General features: G+C 40.5%; 1 protein-coding gene across 7 annotated transcripts in view; it reads right to left on the bottom strand.

Moving 5' to 3' along the window:
* Positions 1-18,942, bottom strand: part of RBMS3 (RNA binding motif single stranded interacting protein 3) — a 723,228-nt gene that overhangs the window by 186,623 nt on the left and 517,663 nt on the right. The window lies entirely within an intron of this gene.

Raw genomic sequence — 18,942 nt, 5'->3', positions numbered from 1 at the left:
CACGCCCAGACCAACCCAGGGCCCCCCAAATCTCCCACCATCTCTATACGCTTCTGAAAAATGAGGTGCTAAATGGCAGCAAGAACTTCTTTGAGAGGTTCCTCTATTGTGTTTACTAATGTCTCCTTTGTTGAAAGGAAAGGAAAGGAGAAGAAAAGAGGCCTCTCCCATGGGCTAAGATATCTAATTTTTCCCCCTCCCAGCAAGAAAGGCAATCTTTAAGTGTAGTACTCAAGGAGCACTAATAAAAGGCAGTGGCGGAGGAACGAAACCACACATGTGGAATAGTGGCACTTAAGCTTCCCAATATAATGCTGTGAATTCAGGAGGCCAGCTAGTTATAACGACGAGGAATTTCTATTGAATTTTATAGCATCGTAGTGGTCAACAGGAAATGTTTCATCTGATAGTCTTGCAACAGTTGCTGCTGAGCGCTCCATCAAAACCTCTCTCAGGCCCCTCTTCTTTTCCCCAGTGTGTTTAAAACAAACTTGGCCATACTTTACATTTTATTTGAGAGAAAGAGAGTTAGGAACAGAGGAAGGCTATACTCTTGTATACAAACTTATACATTATACCGACCTGTAAACTCATTATGAAACAGAAAAATAAAATAAACGCCTTTTCTTTGAGTCTTTTTTATGACAATGGCTACACTAATTGGAAGTGCAAATAAAGATGACTAGTAAAATTAGAATTGAGAGTGTTTATCTAAACAAGAAAATAGAAAAGATTCACGTCTAGTAGCATGAACGATGTATTTAAGAAATAACATCCCAGAGCACATCATTGTATTTGCTGCAGTGTGCAACGTTTTTGTTCTCTAAATTGACCCGGTGCTCCATTTTGACTTAGGAAAAAAAAGATCCATCTTGCTCAGTGCTTTTGGCCATAAAATGTGCTTTGCATGTAGAATACGTGAAATGTTTACATAAACCTCTGAATATTTTACAATATATCTGTCTCATTTGATTCACAATCCTGCAGCCGTTGTTCACTAAACTTAAACTTCCTTTTTTGACACAGTCAAATACCCCGGTTCTCAGCTGGAAGATGACATTCAAGTAAATCAATTTCATTACAAGTTAAACTATTCTGGCTGATTGCTTTCAATAAACAGAGCATGCGCTGTTTTCTTCGCTGTCTCCTACAGATCACTAAAGGTCTAATGCTTGCTTTAGACATCGTTTACTCTTATTCGTGATCTTCCAATAAAAGCACATACCACTCCACCTCCTCACTCCAGTTCTGGTTACGGCACTTAAAGCATGGAAAGTATGACAGGCACACATCAGAAATAATGTGATACAGATACATGACTTATATTTGTATGGCCTATTAAACTAATATTTATCTAATTCCCCACCACCACCACCAAACTGCCCACCACAGCTGAGGTCTGTCTATGACCGTTTGACCCTTCCCCAGCTCTGATGTGTCTTCATCTAGCAACTCGTCCCTCCAAAAATCTTTTCAAGACTGTAGACATTCTTGAGCATCATCGCAACAGTGTTCCCGACTACACTGTATTATTACTGGTGCTTACAGCTGCCTCCTCCAAATGTCCTGACGGGACAGCAGACAAAAACCCCAGAATTGCTCAGAAAGGAAGCAAGGGCCCTGCTGTTGCCCAAGAAAATACAGCAAAGTACAAAATTGGAGTTGTAATTTGAATGGTTACCAGCCAAATTTCTAGCGTGTCTGTGGCTGGTTGGGTTCCAAAAGAATGAATGAGGGTTCAGAACATTTCTAATGCTATCTGAAATGGGCAATGCGGCCCTACTTCATAAAAAAAGGATATAGCATAATGAAACACAATATTATTTTAGCTGATGAAAACAGAAAAGAGCAATTCTTACCTTAAACAGTCTCTTGTATTATCCAGATATAACAAGGACAGACCAAAAACTCAGCAAAATAAATACAACCAGCCACCTAAAAATTAATGTTTATTCTTTTAGCCATATTCTTTTTATCTCAAGTACTATGGTCATCTTTATCCATCTTTTGGGGAGAAAGAGGAGACTAACTGTTCACCAGTGTTACACTACTTTTTCAGTCATCGGCTACAATGTTAAGAAAGCTAAGTGCTATTTAGTCATCTCCTCTACAACAATGTTTTATAGGAGGATTTTCCCCTCTAAGATTAAAGACAGAATAATACAAGTAGACATGGTACATTTTTCTAAAGAAAAGAGCACTGTCTCCCTTAAAGCAGAATAAAGCCCTAATCCTTCCACAAAGCCATCAGCTGAGTGAGAGCGGCACCAGGCTGCCCCCATCGTCTTCTGAGAAGCCACGGAAACTTCTTGCTTTCAGAGCTTAAACAACATTGTTGCTTTTAATGCACTTCCAAAAAAATGCACCGGCCTTAAATTTGCCCATTTGTAAGTGGGCACAAACTGGCCATCCCACCAACAGCAGACTAGCTGAACAATTTATTTGTAACACTCCTCCAGATGCAAATATGAAGTTGAAAAATGAGCAACATCATAGCTGAGGAAGGTATGATTTTAAGAGTGCTGAGACCTGTAGAGTCCAATGCACTGCCTTTACCCAGCTTCCACTGTTGTTAGCAGGGGAGAAATGCTGCAAAGAATATTGATAGGAACCGTTTCCATGGCTCAAAGCCTAATGAAACATTATCGCTTCACTTCAATTCCCATAGCTATTGGTTATGAAGAAGCACTGTTTCAAACAACAGCAATATTGATAATGCTAGACTTCATAACGGTGGTGCACGCGTTGACGACTTCAGGGCACTGTATCTGAAAGTGCCTGATGCACTGTAGGCGCTACCATTAATGATCATAATTTCAAGTTCAATATGAAAACTTTAGGGAAAACAAACGTGTCCTCAAGATAATTACACTCAAATGCAAAACGTGGTTTTACTCGATGCACATTTTGAAACAGATTGCTGGGCTGCAGGCTGTATTTGCTAGTATTAGCAGCCCTCCTTTGCATGTCAGTGATACAGTTTCCCCTTACTCCATCACCTGCCATGGGTAAGTCAAACCCTACGCTCGGTCAGATGTTTCAGGGTTAATGCAGATTGATTAGGTGAGGTTCTAAGGCCGGTTTTGTGCAAAAAGCTATCTGTTGCACCAATACCTGTGAACGCTACGGATACCCATTACTTTCAGAAAGACCTCATGTGAAGAGAGGTAGCTGCTCACAAACATACACATTTTTCCACATAGCCTTTGTGGGAGGCTCCTTCTCATGTAGTGTTCCCCTCACATTCAGAGCGTGTGCGAGGATGTAGACTTCAACATCATAAATAGGGGGTGGCTCTTTTAGGAATGTGTTAGTGTTCCCAATAATCATATTATCTGTTTTGTTATTACTCACTGGTATCCTGTGTGGATAAGCTTTCCTTGTTAAAAAGCGTCCACCAAAAGGAGGGCAAAGAACAGGAACAATTAAAGATGTTTTAAAGTTTTACAGAAAATTGCTTTTCCGCAGCAATACTATTAGGATTCAAAAGTCTGAAGTCATTCAGGGATAAAAGCAAATCTTAGATCACTGAGATGTTGGGTGTTTCTCTTCTCATTTTACTGAAATAAAATTCCCCTCCTAGCTACCAAAAGGCATATTATTATACTGTGCAGAGAAATATCCTACTACACTTTCACAGTGCTTACGCCTCTTCCTTAAGCATCTGCTAACAGCCACTCTCATAAGCCACTGCATTTGGCCAGGTTCAGGGCAACTGCTCTTACGTTGTAGTGGACAACAGTCCAGTCCAAAATTGTAACTTCTATCCTTTTTAAAGTGAAAATGAGATCACAGCAGAGAGAGTACCCTCTCCTTTTCAGATCACCAAAGTGATGTGTGCTTTATGCTGTTCAAAAATTTCAAATAAGAGAAACAAACCCCAGGAAAGACGAACTAAAGGAATATGCAGGTCAAAATGTCCAAAATTAATCTTGTACACAAGCTGGTATACTCCATACTTTATTTTTGTACATTTATTTTCCCTTACAGATGAATACATCTTCAGAAGTAGCTGTCATATTCTGCAGTCAGATGTATAGAGAGACATGTATAGACACAATATTCCCTTCACTGGTAGCTGGTATTATACCCTATACTCGTATAAATTATACTTGTTCAAATAATTCTGGTTGCTGTTCTTTTCCTGTTTATATTAATCCAAATTTTTACCTAAACGCTATTTTATTCTTACTTATCAAATCCCTTTATCAAATAAGAAACTGGAAATGGCTCTCTTTACTAGCCCCATAATATTATGAATGCAATGCGACTAAACTCTAATAAAAGAAAAGGCACAAATTGTAAAAGATGACAAACTGGCATCGCTTTGTAGCTCACTCGGGCGTTGTGAGGAGCAGGTCCAACCTCGGCAAGCACCGCTTAGTTTCAGCACGTTGTAAAGCTACCTCATGTTGGGACTTAGGGAGAAATTGAAGCTTCCATTCAATCCAATAGGCCATGTTAGAAATTTATCCTGCCTGGACTTCATTAAACTTGTAAAACATGACTGCTAGAGTGCAGTGCATAACACCCTCTAATAACACGGTTTAAATGCCCGTCAACACAATAGAAAAGGTAGAGAAACGTGACAGAAGTATTAAAGCTAAGTCAGCCCTGAAATGTCTGGAGTTGTTTAAACATCTATCCAAATCTCTTTGGACTTGGAATCAAGAAGAGAAGTCTTGTGTGAACATAGAAATGTTTTTCTCCAATACCTGTTTGCAGTCAGGCTTCAATTACCAAGAAAAAAGACCAAGAATATCAAGGAAAAAAAAAATATTGTTTGAATAAAAAGAATCATGTTTTTTCCTTTTCACCTCTCACTGGCTGAAATCACTCTGTCACCCCACAGAATACTTAATTCCAATAAAATGCTTCACTTCAAAGAGTTCCTCCATTATCTTAAAAAGGAAATATGAAGCAAGTATTCTCCAAGGGAGAGTAAACAGTAATCTAACTCGCTGCTGAATTTTAGAGTGCGGGTTGGGGGAGAGAGCATTCAGTAAACACCAAAACCAGCCCCATATAAAATGAAAACAAAATTAAAAAAAAAAAAAAAAAAAAGCATAAGTTACAAATCCAGTGATAAGGCAAATTGGGTTTTAAAAGAAAAGACGCTTTTCTCCTTAGTGTTTTCAGCATTAGGACAATTTTCTCTTAAAAACACCCTACCTATTATTTGTCTCTGAGCATTTTGAAAGTGTATGTGGGGGCTTTTTCTCTAGCTAGATTACTGGCTTACGGCATTATGAACAGAAAGTTAGGGGATACTAAGGGGGCTTCGTTTCAGAGAGGTGTGTCTAGGCAAACTTTCAAGTTTTGCAGGAAAGCGCGTGCTTGCCTTCAATGTTTTTAATCTTGGCAGAGTTTTCCTCTTTGAGGCTGAGATCTAGTAAAATTTCAGTGCTGTTGACTTCACGGAATTTATTTTATTTCAAACTTCAATAGTAATAAAAATTCAGTGGAGATATCTGAAAACGGGCTTATTGAACTTATCTTGAGCTATATTGATGGATAGGAAAGTAATGTCCAACGCATAGATAAACATACAGAGCATTTGTAAAGATCTGAAAGACTCCCATCCAAAAGATTGTTTCAGTAAGTCTTTTTCTATCTTTCTTGCTTAAGTACTACAGGCAATAAAATTATTTCCACAATGTTTCTTCATAAAGTAAGTGTTCAAGTGAATCAGTACTTGTAAACAAGCTCTACTGAGGATTCATGCTGCCAATTTAAGATAAACTATTTTGTATATTCAACTCCACTTCTCTGGTAAAATTTCCCTAATGAAATGTAGTAAAACTCACAAACCATCAGATCAACACACACCAGCAAAATTAAACCCCTGAGAATATTCACTGCTTTATTTTTATTAGTACTGCTTTAAATATTCAAAATGTATGGGTCATGAAATTATGCTTAGGGCAACATTTTCTCATAAGTTCATTTGTGCATGTTTTTAAATAGATTTAAAAACTAAATAATTTCAATCTCAACCTTAACGCAGAGACAACCAGCAGAAGTAGTGATGGGAGCAAATCTTAATAACCCCCTCCTCAAATTGTTAATCTTAGGGTATTTTAGGGCTAAAGAATGCCCCAGGCAGCAAAAGGAATGTATTTAAATGCCTGGAGCAGTTTATATAACGCTTCAAATTTCTAGAGCAGCCCCCACATTCCCTTCCTTACAAACACAAGATAAAATTACTTGGAATTTCCTTATATTATTACTGAATATAGGACAAACAATAACACTGTCAAGAGTCAGACAAGGTGACCTGTGATTATTTTTCATGGAAAGATCACAGGACAATATAAAATCTGACCAGCCGGTTAGAAAAATGGGTTTCCACGTAGTTTACACACATTCCCCTCGGCATACAATTTATCATGTCATTACCCTGGTCACAAAATCCAAGAGGAAAAGTTCACGTCTCTACTTTCTTGTAAGAGATGCTCTGGCATGCCGACCAGCTCTCAGCATACCCAGAGAGAGCAAAGCACTATCGGCAGCACCCAGACTCGGCCCCGCAGACTTATACTCTTGCGTATCTCATGGAGGTATCGATTGGCATCGCTGCAGCCCTATGCACAGAATAAGCGATGGAAAGCCACAATGTGATTTGAAGGGGAAGATTCCCCCCCCTCTCAAGCAAGCCAAGACAGCCTGCGATATGATGTGGATAGCTTCAGGAGATAAAGGATGCATTATCTGCAGTCACTGGGAGAAGGGTGTCCTCGCGTTCACCCCAAGAATGAAAAGATGCTAGACCCCTGCCGAGTCGCAGAGGACAGCCTTGCAACTCCTCACGAGTTTTTTGCCAGGACTGAATGTAAAAGCAAGGCTGAGGAAGAGGCGGAGGGAGGCGGCAAGTTGTGCAGGGAGCCTGGCAGGCACCGAGGGAAGACAAGCTGCTGCTAGCGGGATCTGCGGGGGATGTGACACCTCATATTTATCCACAAGAGCTTGGAAGCATCAGGGACGATATTCCGTGCAAGCTATGCAGCTCCACAAAGTGGGCTCGGAATTGAGCTGCAGTCTGCCCAACTTTCAGGTCAGCATGAGATCGGCAGGGACATCACGAGAAGGTGTCAATGCATTGTTGCAGGACTCTGTGCGCCATCAGGAGAGGATGCAGAAGCTGCAAGAAAAGTCTCTATGCACAGCCACCTCAAGCACACGAAAAAGCTTTTCCTCCTTTCTTTCCTCCCTCCCTCCCTCCCTCCCTCCCTCCCTCCCTCCCTTCTCTCCTTCTCTCTCCCTCCCTTCTCTCTTCCAGCACTGTGTCCTCTAGGAACAGACATTAACTTTCATTTTCTTTTACCCTTTGCTTGCAGGCAGCAGCAGAAGCTTCCACAAACAGAAAGTCCCAATGCCAGTGACTCCTGGGTATAGACAGTGCAACTGCCCACTACTGTGAGGGATTCCCTATGTGAAGAAGTCACAGTTGTGAATACATAACTGCCTCTTGACTTTGTAAAAAATGTTGCCACGGTGCAAACTGGCTGGAGACTCGCTAGGGCGGAAGACTGCCTGGCTGGAGACTTTCTCGGTGTTGAGACAGACAGGTATCACCCACGGACAGCACCAGTCGACAGCCTGATTGGCAGCATGGCCGAGGAATCCTGGGAAGGAGCAACAGGTCGAGGGCTTGGATTCAGCTGTTATCACCAGGAGAAGTTTGGAGCAAATCCCAGCCCGCTCCTTTGATCTTGAGTCAGATCTAGGTGTGGAGGTTTATCCTCCCATGTTACAAAGTTTTGCATCCAAGAAAAGTCTGCCTTGGCTCTCCCTCACAAGAGGTCCTAAATGTAATTTCACAGAAAATTATTCTTGAGGAGAATGGGAAAGAGTACTTCTGATTATCCCTCCAGAGAATATTGTTTTTCTAAGGAAGAGGAATGAAATCCAATGCACATCACATAGTACACGGCTCTAAGACAGACAAATGGACCCGAAACGCACAGCTTATCTAGCTTCTCTTTGGTTTCTTTTTTGGTTCAGACATCCCATGCCAGAAAATGATGATAAGATAAGAATCCAAACTGACTGGCCGCACAAAAACCACTTTATTAGACTACACAGTGAGGTAAAGAAGAAATTTTGGGTGAGGAGTTTAAAAAAACTTCTTGGGGAATCCAGTGTAGTCACAGAGCAGACAGCAAGAAGGAACAAGACCAGGGAGGTGCAGAATATGATAACCTTTCTCTAGAAAGTTGTCAATGTTCAAAAGTGACAGGACACAAACCCGCAAGTGAACATGTACAGAGACATTGTGTGATGTTATAGCTGGTTGAAAACTATTTTTAACAAAATAAGCCTTTCAAATGCAGGGGGGAATATAACAGCCAACAAATCACCTAAATGCTTTTCATAACAGATTCTGAATAGAATATTATTTAAATATTAAGACTTATAATTGATGAAATTGCTATTATAAAATATGTTAGCAATAATATTTCCTGAAACCTCCTCCTTGCATTATACTGCTCTTTATTCTAATTTCAGGCAGCCTTTCTAACATGAAATGCCAACATGGTACACATCGATGGCCTCGAGGGTATAATTAACACTTGTTATTTACATTTATTTTTTAAAATAATTAACTAGGAGCATGTCTAATGAATGGTAATGGGGCTTAAATTGAGACACAATATGTCAACTACCTTGCCATTTAGAAGCGAACTCCCATGCAGCTCGGGTCTGATCAGAAGGACGGGGCTGAAGTGAGAGCCCTGCGGATAACACTGCCGAACGCGTTGCCTGTCTCTGCCGCTATAAAGTCAATAGCACAACAGGTATTGGCTGTCTATCGGTAACTTTGAAGAACCTGATTTTCACATACATCGAATATCAATGAGTTAAGGCACCGGTTTGTTTTTTGTAGGCTTCAAAGATGAAATGGAGGCTAACCCATACGTTAAGCTAAACCCGCTGCGGCCCTTTGTTACTACGCTCTCTCTGCTTTCCACTACTCAAAGGTATGTCCTCAGTTGACACAGTTTATAGGACATGGCATAAGCAGCTACTCATGCCAGAATAAGCTTCTGACTCAGAAAGAAGCTATGCATAAAGAAAATCCTCACACAGTGATGTACTTTCAAAATGCATGACCTCATTCTTCCCCAGTCAGGCTCTCAAAGGGAAACGGACCCAAACAAAACACTTCGTGGAGTGAAACGTGAAACCAGTGTCTGCTAGTTCATTTTCAAGAGCGAAAGGCAAATCGCAAATGCGTAATCGATGCAACAATGTTTCTGTCCACTTAGTAAAGGAATAAATCCATTTTCCCAGCATCCTGAAAGATTTTGCCATCACAGTACACTTGGGGTAAAAGCAAAGAATTGGCTTATAAACACATAGTCATTCAAACCTGGTCACTGACTGGGGGTGCTGGTGCTAATCATGTCCATCACTTAAAATAAAAAATATGCAATTTGCAATGTTTCTCTAACAGACTCATATAATCAGTTCGACTCTTACAGGTTTAGACAAACTCCCTAGTTTTTCATGGATGGCTTCAAATGTATTTTCAGACATGATTAGCAGCTGTTTACATGTAATACGTATACTCCATAGGATGCACAAAAAATCTCAATAGGAAGAAAACCAGAGGGTCCTTGTGTCAAGAGCAAACCACCTACCACATATGAAATAATCATATGAATGAAGCTCCAGGTTGTAAATACAGTAAGAGAAGGAAGTAGGAGGAACGTGATATTTTTCAAAGACAGCACCCATAAGCAGAAGAGTACAGTTACATGTGTATATCACTAATTATCTTCCTCCCCCTGCCTTTAACTTCTTCCCCTAGGTCTGTCCATTTTCAGGCTATTTTTTCTTCCTTTCAAACTCCTCCTTGTCCCCCCCTCCTCGCAGGTCATTTTTTTTGCCTGTTGTTATGGGCTGTAGTGCTAATATTTGATACAATCTACTTAACTTAGGCAGGTCTTGCACATATCAGTACTCATGAGTTCATAATAAAGGCTGCAATACCTAACAAAGCTAACTTGACATCAGCACAGCTACTTTATATAACTCTATGATGACAAATTACAGAAATGCAACATGAGGATTAAAGAAATACAGGGATTTATTTATCTAGACCTGTATTATGCTGTGTGCCATATACAGGGATACAGTAGAAAACGTCCCAAGTAATGGGGCAGAAAAGCATGAGTGAGTTCCTTAACACAGCTAAAGCAAAACTGCAGCCCACGGAGTTATCACTTCAGACTATAGCCTGTCTACTCTTTTGTCCTGAGTGTCTATTCACCTTTCTATAAACATAAATGTGCACGTATGTGCATCAGCTCAAAGTAAAAACAGAAGAGAAGCAATGCTCCTATTTAAATCCTAAATATTTGAAGTTTCAAAACAGCCAAATATTTGTGAATAATTGTATAAGCAAGGGCAGTTGCTCTAATGAAAGAATGATTGCTTTGACTACCACGTACGATATACAAAAAAAGGAAGTGTATCACAAACACGTATATAAAACCGGGTGCACTTCTATACTGAAAGTAGGAAAGCAGCAACCATAATGCATATGCTAAGAGAAACTAGAAGGTGGTATTCTAAACAGAAAATGTACTGTACCTGTAATATCTGTCAGTGTGAATAATTTCTTGGCTGCTGGCTAGAATATATTCTGCAGTTCATTTTGTTTTATCACATTATTCACACTTTTTTCTGGAACAAGCAGTTCTCTTCTTATAAGACTACATTCTAGTGGAACAAATGAGCTCAAGCCTATGATTGATTCCCTAAAATAGTTGAGATGCTATAGCTTTATTCACTTTTTTTAAAAACGGCTTTATTCATTTACTACCTCCAGCATGACTCCAGAGTGTCAGCTGCTGAGAAACCGCATTGTGAAAGGTTCCCTCCGCACTCAAGGAGGTGGCGGTGGGGGTTTTTTTTAATAGTAAATTCCATGATAAGGAGGAGGAGAAGTGCCTGATACAGACAGACTGTCTCTGCTCAGCAGTTCAAAAAGTGCACTCCCAGAAATATTTCCTAAAAGCTTATCAGTCTAAACATTCCTCTTCAGCTCTGTTTCCCTGATGAAATGCTGCGCGAGCCTGTTTGGATCAAGGCAGCAACTCCCTGTTTTATTTCCTGCCGGGGAACTGGCAGGGACGGGAAACCAGCAGCATCCTGACCAGGGCCCCTTCATAAGCTAAACCCATGCTATGGATGAGAAGGTTTCACACAACACTGTTCTGTTGTAGTGTCACCAGAAAAAAAAAACCCTTTTTTTTTTTTCAAAGCCTGTATCTTTTTATTTACCTCTATAATAACCAATGAAAATAAAGGTTTTTGGGGGATACACAATTCACACAGAAGTCACTGCATTCTCTTCTTGCATGACTCTCATGCTAAGAGTAGAATGACCAGGACGACCATGGATTCCCGTTTCTCTGGACTTGCCTTTTTTTTCTGGTGGAAATTTTGTCTAGGGAGGGGAAAAAAAAAAGGCCATTTGTCCAAGATTTTCCTCAGTGTCTCAAACCCACAACACATGGGCTGAATGGCTCATGCGCAGATATTTCTGCTCAGGAAATCCCATGAAGAAGTATGGGAGAAATGTATTCATTCTCATTTTCAAAACCAGGCATTCAGAATAATCCTGGACAAATAACTGCATTCCTGAAACATCCTAGTAAAGCAGAGATTTCCAAAAGGCCACCAGGAATAAAAAAAAAAAAAAAAAAAAAGTTTCATGTGCTAGTTTTACAACTCAAACTAGCAGTAAAAAGATTAAAGGAAAACGTGGCTGTTCTTCAGGTGTAGGTATAATCTAAAAGTGACCTAGGTCACTCTTCTTTATGACCAAGGAAAGCAGGTAAACTGAGTTGGGCTCCATCAACTGGAAACTATCAACATACAGGCAATTCTACGCCATAAATGTTAAGATCTGTGTGGGTGAAATGCAATGGCAAATAAAACTGGGTTTAGAATAAATTGTGAAAATAATGTTACACATATGGAATGATAATAGCCACTGATATCTCATACTATGATGTTTTTGCTCTTATTTGTTCAAAAGAATTTATTAGTTCTTTTAAATGCAAGAACTTTACATTGCATAGTAACCACAGTTTATAAAAATGTAAGTCTCTAAAAGGAAGACAAGAAGTAAAAACATGCATGAATTTAACTCAAATTTCATGTAACAAAATGACCTTTTCAAGTTCCACTTAAAAAAAAATAGAAAAGCAGCTGCATAATTTACACTGCCACAATCATTAAAAGGCTCAGAAGGTTGGATAAGGAACAAAATTCAAATATTTGGAACTCAACCACTGGATTTTGGAACCCTTCCTTTTCCAAAGTCTTAACTTTGTTTATCAGCAACTCTTCTGTTGTGCAAATAAAATTATAACCACATAACTGAACAAGCAAGAGATGCCTTAAATTAAAAGTGCTCTGTGAAGAGAACAACTGTGTAAAAGCAACATGCAAACCAAAAATGACTAGGAGCAGAAGCAAGCTAAGTAAGCTCAGGAGCTCAAGGATCTCAAGAGGAAAAAGTTTTCATTCTCCAAAAGCTCTACCCCCACTACGTTTCCAACATGCAGGACACGAGAAATGAAGGGAGCAGGATTCCCCAGGGACTGCAGGGGCAGAGAGACAGATGAAGCCACAGCTGGTTCTTGCTTCTGCTCACAGAAAGGCTCCTTGCTTTTAGAACATGTCTCACTGTCAGATACTAATCCTCTTGTGGGGAGAGACTGAGCCCACCTCTCTGCTATAAAACTAATACTCACTAGGTGCTACAGGAGTGGAAAAAAAAAAAGAAGAAATAGTAAACATCACCTTCGTCGCTCTAAAGGACATAGGGGTGAGAATCGCTGACTTCACACAATTTCCTTTAAACTTGACTTGTAAACGAACACCAAATCCTTTCCCCTGCAGTAAGGGAATAGTCTTGCAGCACCACACCCTGCTCCGGCGTTACACACTTATCTGCCATTTTGTGCTATTACACTCGGTACGATTCACCTCAGGTTTGTCCTAAACGTGAAGCTTTATTCTTTCTTCCCATTTTTTAAACCACTAACGTTATTTTCGGCTTAGGGGAGAACTTGTAACTCTTCTGGGCTAGCTAGAAGCCATTCACAATTTGGCAATTTGTAGTTCACATGTTTTCTTCATTTTGCTTCTTGTGACATCCCTGTCAGCGGTTTCAGAAGAAAGGGAGTTCACAGCTGCTGAACTACCCGGTACCCTTTCATCCCTAGTTGAGGGCCACCCTGACTGCTGCCGTAGGCTCCGCAAAGCAGCGCGCCGCTGCAGCGGCATCTTCGCTCTCTGCCTGTAAAAGAGGCTGAGCATTTGGCACTCTGCTGAACGCTGAATTCAACTACAACTAATCGGAAAGAAATGCCCGCTTGATCTCAGCCTCCTCCTCGCAAGCAGGGACTTCTCATCTCTCCTCCTACCCCTTCCGCGCCGTAATTTAGAGCACAATTCTAGGTCTGTTACCCACTACTTGGAAGTTATCATTGCTCCAGCTATTCATGGCTCATAAAGTATTGTTCTGCCAATTGCATTGTGCGGCTCTTTGTGTGGAAATGATGGATGAAATGGGATACATACTACTTAATGATTAGACTTCTGCAAAACATGTTCAAACAGATATGCCAGGCTTGATGATACCTTATTATCATCAGTGAAACAGAGACAGCATAATGGTGCCATGTATGTATTTCTCGGCAGTAAATGCAAGCGAAATGTTTCTGTTTCAAACCCCGACAGCTCCTTAGTCTCAGTTATTTCAGTTCAGCTAAAGATGACATGCTAAAATGAGGGCATTTATTACTAAGTGGCATTAAGAAGGGGGATATTTAACCTACCATTGAAATGCTTACAGCAATGCGTGGAGAAATCATCTAATGTGTGCTGGCAGTAATTTATGACATTGGAAAAAATGCTGCTATCTTTTTTTCCACCGTCTGTGGTCTGGCTTTGCAAACTGCAAGCCCTGAGGAGCAAGTTTGATATAATACGGCTAATGAGAATAAGTGAGTGCACTGCAATATTCTTAAAGGGTTACACTGCTGAGTCTTTGACTCTTTATACTTTTTAATTTCCTTGTACAAACAGTGCAGTGAAAACGGCAAAATCCATTTGGCTGGTCTGTGCTACAAATTAAATCCTTGATTAAATTTTGGCAATTACTTCTCCGGGTCTTTTTCATTTAAACATTTTTAATTCATTTGAATAAGCTTCTTAATCATGATTCTGGCAATCCATTGTATAGCAAGACAAACTCAAATAAATACTATAATGCATCAACAGACAAACAGAAAGATGGATGGATGCTGAAAAGGAAGGGTTCTGTCTTTTTTTTTGTTTTGTTTTGGTAAGTGTTGCCTATATCCATCTTTTGTGAAAGTTGTATTCCAGTCTTCTGTGATGTTGAAATTTATCTCATTATGTGTTGACATTTTCCTTTGTGATGTCAAAAGCTAATGAAGACTCCAGGTAGGGTTTCAAACCCTCTTAATAAGAGGGTGGAAGAAAGATTAAATCATCCTTAATGCACAAATCAATACTATAGTCAACCAAAGGGTACAAATTAAGAGGGAAATGTGAAGGGCTGCCACTCTTCTAGCAGGAAAGATGCTAGATGGACATTTTCAGCAAAGGTGCTTGAATTTAGCTACTCAGCCTTTACTGCACAGCATTGTATTACCTATTGAAAAAGTATCCCACAACTTGAGCTATTCTCTGGAGGGTTTTTTTTTTTTTCTTTTCATCTGTGAAGACAGACATGAGAGAGCAGGCGGTAAAGTACCTCCTTAGTCAGAGAGGAAGGTCCAGAGCCCTCCGCGTGTGGAGAGCAGCACCGTACCATTTTCTGTGCAAAAAGGATGCGGGGAAAAGCAGTGGCAACTGGATGAGCAGAAAGAGGCAGGAGAGAACAGAAATGAAAATAAACCCTTCAGGACAAACAAAACTGAGTGGAACTAATTAAATGTTAACCATTTTTTTTTAATTATTGTGCTACTAGTCTACTGCTGGTATAATGGGTAGAAAATATTGACAAATATGGAGGCTCAAAAATTCACACAATGTTTATCAGTGGCTCTAGAAAAGAAAGAGTTAAAGTCTTACTGCAAGGCCAGCTCTCTGTCGGACATGAAATATGCTAATATATAACCTGCAGCATCCCTACTCCCGTAACCTCTGGAAATGCTTAATCTCACCAAAAGAGAAAAGACAACCTCTGCAATCCTGAGAGGATAAACAAAGGGATTGCAGATGCCCTGGTTTTTTCCCTTTCCCTTTAAGGCAGAAAACACCTGTAGATGGATTTGCTTCTTTTTCCCATTGCATTCCAGAGGCCTGGCTTCATGTAGTTCAGAAAGGAGAAGAATGTAAGAGCCGTGCATTTATTTAGGTGCACTTAAGTGCAATTTCACCCACACCTTACATTGTGAGGTCAGTGTGAGGTAAAGGCACAAAGCAGCCAGATAAATAAAAGACCGAGAAAAGAATCCATAGATTATATTAAGACTTAAAAGAGGGGAGATGCTAACTCTTGGCAAGCTGTAGCAATGTTGTGCCTGCCTCTCCTTGTCTTCAAAGACAAGGAGACTGTCTTGGGAACGTAAGTTGAAAGGTGAAGGTTCTGAATACTGGGTAGTTAGCATGCAGGGGATACAAAGAGTGGGTAAGCTCACCTGTTTGGTATAAAGCAGCAGCGGATAATGATATATTACCCAAATGAGGAGTCTCTCAATGCCATATACCTGTGCTTACGCTCCATTTCACCAACACATAGAGCCATTTTAAGCTTCAAATGTTGGGCCACGCAATTTAGTCTACAAGTTAATAAAATCATGGTTTTCTTTTTAAAGCCTCTTCTCCTGACAGAATTTCATTCTCTAGAGTGTTCTTATCAAACCCATGTTATGATCCTGAATGAAAAGCTAGTGCCAGAATAATACCACAATGAAGAGTGGGAAAAAAATCCCAAATGAAGCACAAGAGAGAGAAATCCTTACCAAGATAAAAACCTTCAGTGTGTCACAACAAAGCAGATGAGAGCACAGGTGACAAACACTCCAGATCCATCACCAGCAAAGAAAAATAAGCTACCATGATCTATTTATACAAGTATAGTGATAGAAAAGGAACAAGGAAAGAAGTATTCACAAGAAAATTACAAGCTCTGGGCTTCTAATTTTGTAGATTATTGCCATTTTCTCTAGAGATGTTGGCACAGAGGCTTCAAGACCCAACTTTAACCATGAATTCTCTTCTTGTATAACTGAGGGACTATGAGCCTCCTGATACTGGATTCAATATAATCTGAAAATTAAGTTTGGCACAAGTAAAAGTAAAATGCCATGTATAAATGCTGGTGTGCCAAATGTTGGGCCTCATATGTAAGTTTAGATGACTGAACGGGTAAGACCCAGAAGTCAAATATAGTACGTTCAGGATCAGTATTCCATTGTAAATAGATTTTATTTCTGTAGAATCACTTTAATTTAATAAAGACTGGGAGGAGAGGCAAAGACTTTCTCAACATGATTAGAAATGAAGGCCCAAATTATACTTCTTGATGCACAGGGGTATCTCTAAATGAAGCATGGCAGCGTCAGGGAGACATGCAGCTCTCCATCTTCTGTAAGTAACCAGCTGATGACAACAATGGCAGCAACTCAAATTCTACTCGCAACTGGGCTCTTCACAGGTGCCTATCATTTGCTGGTAAGACACTTCTGTTTTCTACACAGTCTGAACATTACCTCAGTTTTGGTGTGAAGGGAAAGGTCCTCTGTTTAGAAAGCAATGGGAAATATAACTACTGGCTGGTTAACTGGTGCCTCAATACATTTTTGACATCAATTATTATGTACTACAAGCTTGGCAGCAGGAGGGATGTATGACTTCTGTAACCAAAGGCTGGAGAAAGATGACACTATGTTCAGACAATTCCCTCTCTCTATTAGCCATCACCTGGCAAGCTTTTTTCACAGGTCTACTTTTTTGTTGTTGTTGTTATTTTTTTAAAAAAAATCTTACTGTGAGCTTCAACTCCAGCACATCACAGCCTGCCAAATTCATCTGCTTATAGCCTTAGGCTGAAACATCTTTTAAAACTCAGTTTCTACAAAGCCCGAGAAGGACAATTCCTGCGCCTGTGTTGTACCCACTCCTTCCCTACCCTACCCTGCCCAGCCGGCACCTCCTGCCCAGCCGGAGGGGCACCTTCAGGAGCCGGGGCTGGCAGAGAGACCCCCTTTGTTAACAAATGTTGGGGGCAGGCTGCAGCCCGGCGCGCGTCAGGACATTACCATGCAAGCCAGCGTGTTACTCTTCTCCATTCAGTCCCTCAAGGAATCGTGTTTGACAGAAGTGAACAGCTGCTGTGTATTTAGAGATGTGAATGTATTGCATTATTTAATGAATTGTGTCATTTTAATATAATTATTACTAAAAGTCTGAATGTAAGCCTGTTTTTGTTTATGCTTAGAATTTTTACCCACTAAGCATTTTCAACTCTGTTTGCAGCCAAAAGTGCTCTCTTTCCTTTCCAGATAGTACCAGGACTGGAACTGCACTGCTCGCACTTGAGCCAGCTCCCCTGCATGCCGCTAATATTGCTATCTTGCACACAGTATTTCTGGGCTTTTAACAAATTACATCCACGCAAGGATTCCTGTTCCTCCTCCTTTTCTGTAAAACTCTTTTATTACCCCAGTGCCTCCACCTACGTATTCTCTCTTACTTAATACCATGACAGTAATACCTATGCCAAAAAGTCTTGCGCATGAATTATTCCCTCATGTGCAAAGCGAGTACCTCACGTGGAGGAAAGGATGAATTTCAACAAGCCACTTGATGCTACCAATATCTTAACGCACTTGCAGCCTAACAGGCACCACTGCAGTTCAGCAGCTCTCGCTGTCAAGCCCTTGGCAGAGCTCGGTTCCCACCACGTACAAGGACATGACAAGGCAATTTTGATCCCGGTGTTCACTTTCCCTTCTGAACAGCACTGCTAATAAACTCATGGGGTTTTCGGAACAAGAGGGAATAAAAAGGGAACACAGGTCGTGACGCTTGGCTTCCTTATTACTGGAATCCAGAGCGTGACTCGACTCTGCCTACTTGCCACTTAAAATTACAGCGAGGTAAAAGGCTTTTAGAAGCGGTGCTCTGCCTCTAGCAGGGGACGGATACAAAATGACCGGTTGCAAGGCTCTGGTGACCACATGCGTTTGCAGGCTTCTCATTTTATGCACTTATGCAATAACCTCATTTTTGAAAGTCATCTGGAATCCTTCTCTGGGGCCGGGACCCTGGGCCTGACACATGTTCTTTTTGGAAGGTGTTTCTGGTTTCCCAACTGTTCTTCTGCATTGCTCTAGGGCTTACAGACACTCTAGCGCGGGACACAGCCTCGCGCCTCATCCACATACCTTTATATTGCTACATTACTGGGTGGATACTGAATTACTCATCACCATGGGTCACTGAAATATTCACCTATTACTTCATTTGCAGTAGATGTTCCCGTGGATGCCAGCCAAGTTAATGCTGAATATGTTTTTCACTTGCAGCATTAGACAGAAGATGCCCTTCTTTTTTCTAAAATATATGTTGCTATCAGAAGGAAAATATATCTCCATGTATCTTTCCATATATGCTGCACACCTCTAACATCTGAAATCAATCAAAGACAGGAATGTTGCTAGCCTGCCTTATAAAATGCTTAAAAGGTAAAGCGTGTGTACACCAAACTACCCCACACTGTGGTTTTTTTTTTTTTAAGATACCAAGAAGGTATTTAAAACAGTCAGACTGAATGACCTGCTAGCATATAAAATCCAATTCAATCTTAAACAGCATAGAGAAGGTGACTAAAGAAGGGTAGTGCCCTGTTTCTCTCTAAAGAAGTAGAGAACATCGTATGAA

The sequence above is a fragment of the Mycteria americana genome, chromosome 2, assembly GCF_035582795.1.
Source record: "Mycteria americana isolate JAX WOST 10 ecotype Jacksonville Zoo and Gardens chromosome 2, USCA_MyAme_1.0, whole genome shotgun sequence".
NCBI classification, from domain to species: Eukaryota; Metazoa; Chordata; class Aves; order Ciconiiformes; family Ciconiidae; genus Mycteria; species Mycteria americana.
Note: the sequence above shows the minus strand (reverse complement) of the source record. Positions and strands in the feature narration are given on the sequence as shown.